The following is a 4,777-nucleotide window of genomic DNA, read 5'->3' on the forward strand; positions in this document are numbered from 1 at the left end:
AGACGTGGATTCCTTTACTTATTTATTTTTTCTTGTGAATTCATTTTGTGTTGTATTATCTTGTGTGTGATTTTTGGTGATACGGTGGGCAGCAACACTAAGACAAAACAGCAACAGTCTGGACGGGAAATTGATGGAGGTAACTGGGTTGTATACTGCATAAGAGTTGGTGGTAAGTTAGTGGGGGGGGGCGGCTATGAATGAGGAAACACGGCAGCGACCAATTGTTGGAAATATGGACGCAGAAATGCAACAACTCCGAGATAGGGTTGCGCAGCTCCAGGCTGAGAAAGACAGTTGGCTGCAGCAGCAGACTAGGCTTTCCGGGCAGGCCACGGTTTCTCAACCTGCAGCTGTGCCACCATCTACAGGGGTAGTAACGGAGAAATTTGTTTTTATCCCTAGCGACAAGAAATGTCCTATGTTTTCAGGCAAGACAGGATTGGGTTTTGATGAGTGGGAGGAGGAAGTACAGGCCTGTATGAGGGCTCGCCATCTTGCTCCTGCTTATCAAGCTTTCTTTTTGTTCTACCATCTTGAGGGGGAAGCAAAAGAGGAGATTAAATATCGGTCTACCGATGAACGGAAAGATTCAAAGAAAGTTATAGCTATCTTGCGTGAATTATACGGTTGCTCTCAGTCGCATGTTTTATTACAGGAAGCCTTTCTCGAGGAAGCAACAGGAGGGTGAGAGCCTACTGGAGTTTTCCTTGGGCCTGATGAGTTTGATGGGGAAGATCAGACAGGTTGCACCCGACGCCGTACCCAACTCTGAGGTAATGTTACGAGATCAGTTCATCGAGTATGTGATGGATGGTGCGCTACGTAGAGAATTAAAACAGCTAGTCCGTCGTAAGCCAACCGGGCTCAGGTGGAGCAAGGGGAGGGGTAGGGACTGTGCCACAGTTAATGTCCTCTTGTCCAAACATACAGCTGAATATGGGGGGTGTGGATGTACTATGTCTTTTGGACACCGGTTCTATGGTGTCAACCATTACTGAAACCTTCTTTAGGCAGCACTTTGAACCCTGGGGGCAAGACCGCCTTAGGCAGTTCCAGTGGCTGCAACTTCGAGCCGCGAATGGTCTGGCAATCCCATACCTAGGCTACTTGGAGCTGGATGTCAGGCTTTGTAACAAAGATATCCCAGGCTGTGGGGTGTTGGTAGTGAGAGATCCTCCGGGACGCTCTATGTCCCAGGTGTGTTGGGGATGAATATCATTAGTAAGTGCTACTATGAACTGTTTGGTCCACAGGCCACCTTGCCTTTTGAATCTCTTTCTGTTGCACAGGTCCCTAGTCCAGTTTTCGAAGCATTGCAGCTATGTCACCAGGCCAATGTATCTTTTTTGTCGACTGTCGGCACATCGGATTGGGGGAGGGATGCTAAAATTTGAGGCTGCCACTTGTTCTAGTCATAGCACTGGTCAGTCAGCCCTCTTTGAGCCCCTGTCGTCTGGGTTGCCGGGTGGTCTTCTGGCATCTCCTGCTTTAGTTCAGGTTTCTAATGGCACTGCGTACATTCCTGTTGTCAATGTTGGTACAAGTGATGTTCTCTTATACCCACGTTCTATCCTGGGTAGTTTGACTGAGGTGTATGTTACTAGCATGCCCCTGGGGATAGCTGAGGTTAGAGTAACCCATGCTCTGGTCCACGACCAAGAAGCACCTGATCCCATTGTGTCAAAAATTGAGGGCCTTGATTTGTCAGCCTTGAGTGATCATGAACAGGGTCACGCCCGTTCCCTCCTGCTAAAGCACCAATCTGTGTTTGCCACTCATGAGGGGGACTTGGGTTGTACCCGCCTTATATCTCATGAGATTCCTCTGCTCGATAACACTCCCGTCAGGCAGTGTTACCGTCGGTTACCCCCCTCAGAATATGACGTGGTGAAGTCTCACATCCAACAATTGTTGGAAAACCAAATAATTCGAGAAAGCTGTAGCCCAAATGCGTCCCCCATTGTCCTTGTTAAAAAGAAGGACGGGAGTCCACGGTTGTGTGTGGATTACCGCCAGTTGAATAGCAAGACTCGGAAAGATGCCTTTCCACGTCCTCGCATCGAGGAAACGCTGGATGCTCTTTCCGGGGCCTCCACGCTTGACCTCACAAGTGGGTATAACCAGGTGCCCGTTGCAGAGCCCGATCGAGCTAAAACTGCTTTCTGCACGCCATTCGGCCTGTTTGAATGGAACAGGATGCCGTTTGGGCTCTGCAACGCCCCTAGCACCTTCCAACGGCTTATGCAGCGGCTATTCGGAGACCAGCAGTGCCAATCTTTGCTATTGTATTTAGACGATGTGGTCATTTTTTCATCCTCCGTCGAGCAGCATTTACAGCGGTTGGAGGTGGTTGTCCACCGGCTGCAGTAAGAGGGCTTAAAAGCCAAGTTGGAGAAATGTGCTTTCTTTCAGCGGGAGGTGGGTTATTTAGTCGGTTGGTAGGAATGGCAAGCGTATATTTGCTGAAAACGTCAGTCATAACAAGGACACAGACACACACACACACACTATAATAATAATACGTTTATTTTATATAGCGCCTTTCTCAAACCCAAGGTCGCTTTACATAGTAGGAAGGCAGGGAAACACAATAACAAACAAACAAAACAATACAACAGAGACAAAGGCAGGGAAACACAATAACAAACAGACAAAACAATACAACAAAGATGTGCTTTGAAGAAAGGAAGAGAAAGACAGGCACGAAGGGGTTGGGGGAGGGAGTTCCAGAGTTTGGGGGCCAAGGCACTAAAGGACCTGCCACCCAGGGTGGAGAGTCTGGAGCGGGGGATAGCCAAGAGGTTTTGGTCAGAGGATCTGAGTGAGCGGGAAGGAGTGTAAGGGGTCAGGAGGTCGCAGATGTAGGGGGGAGCAAGGTTGTGGAGGGCTTTGAAGGTGAGTAGTAGTACTTTGTATTTGATCCGGGACAGAACTGGTAGCCAATGGAGTTGATGGAGAATGGGGGTGATACGTGCTGATCGTCTGGTATGGGTGAGGAGCCTGGCTGCAGTTTTGAATATATTGTAGTCTTTGAAGGGTTTTAGTGGGGAGTGAGTGAACCAAAGTCTGTGCATCACTATCAGAGAGGAAGGGTCGGAGGCGTGCAATGTTACGGAGGTGAAAAAAAGCAATCTTAGTGAGTGATTTGATATGAGGATCAAAGCTAAGGGTGGAGTCAAGCTGAATGCCAAGGTTTTTAACAACAGGGGTGGAGTGGACAGATGAGCCATCAATGTTGAGAGTGTGATGGGGAGATTTGGTGAGGATGCTTTTAGGGCCAATCAGCAGAATTTCGGTTTTGTCTGTGTTGAGCTTGAGAAAATTGTTTTGCATCCATAATTTTAAGTCAGAGAGGCATTCAGTGAGGGAGCGTGGTGGGGGGTCAGAGGGAGAGGTAAAATAGAGTGGGATGTCATCTGCATAGCAGTGGAAGTTGAGACCGTGGCTGCGAATAATCTGGCCAAGAGGGAGGATGTATATGAGAAAGAGGAGGTCCAAGTACAGAACCCTGGGGGACACCGCGAGTGACCGGGGACTTGGGGGACTGATGTGGACCAAGTGTTACAAACTGCTTTCTGTTGGTGAGGTATGACTGAAACCAATTGAGGGCTTTGCCAGAAACACCAATAGCAGACAGACGGGAGATTAGAACATTGTGGTTGATGGTATCGAAAGCAGCACTAAGGTCAAGGAGAATGAGAATGTTAAGTGAACCAGAGTCAGCAGACAGGAGGAGGTTGTTAACTATGCGTAGAAGGGCAGTCTCTGTACTGTGACGTGAGCGGAAGCCAGATTGAAAGGACTCATACAGGTCGTGGTGGTTAAGAAAGGTGTGTAGTTGTGAGGCCACCACTCTTTCCAGTACCTTGGCCAGGAAGGGGAGGTTGGAGATAGGGCGGTAGTTTATTAGTGATGTAGGGTCGGAGTCAGGTTTTTTTGAGAATGGGTGTAACTGCAGCAGTCTTTAGGGCAGCAGGCACCACACCCGAGTTGAGGCAGGTGTTAACAATCAATGTAATGGGTTCAGACAGGGATGTGGAGCAGGCTTTAAGTAGAGGGGTGGGGGCAGAGTCAAGCTGACACGATGATTAGTTGGACTTAGTAATGATGTCAGTGATGGTGAGGGAGTCAATAGCGGTGAAATGAGAGAGCTGAGGGCCCAGAGAAGGAGGAGAAGAAGAGAGAGAGAGAGAGATAGTATTGGGGTTGAAGGAGTGGTAGATTTGGCTAATTTTATCATCAAAGAAGTGTAAGAAGGCCTGGCACTGCTCAGGGGTCTCCTTTTAGGAGTTTGTCCACAGTCCTGAATAGGGTTTTTGGCCTGGACATGGAGGAGGTTATGAGTGATGAGTAGTAGTTTGAGCGGGCAGCATTGAGTGCATCCCTATATGTCTGAATATGTTCGGTGTAGAGCATGGAGTGCATTGTAAGGCCAGTTTTCTTGTATAGCCGTTCAAGACAGCGGCCAGCGGCCTTTAGTTGCCTCAGCTCAGGGGCGAACCAGGGGCATGTACACTAGATTCAACATTACCATCCCGAAACACACTATTCAGCCTCGCCACCAACCCACCACACACACACACTAGATTCAACATCACCATCCCAAGACACACACACACACACACACACACTAGATTCATTACCATCAGTCCAAGACACACACACTAGATTTAACATAAGACACATACACTCCTGCCAATGATTAAAAGCCATCAGCAGTTGGCCAACTTCATTAGTGGATTCATCCCAACAGAACTCAGACACCAAGCCAACG

Source organism: Alosa sapidissima, chromosome 5 (genome assembly GCF_018492685.1).
Source record: "Alosa sapidissima isolate fAloSap1 chromosome 5, fAloSap1.pri, whole genome shotgun sequence".
Lineage (NCBI taxonomy): Eukaryota > Metazoa > Chordata > Actinopteri > Clupeiformes > Clupeidae > Alosa > Alosa sapidissima.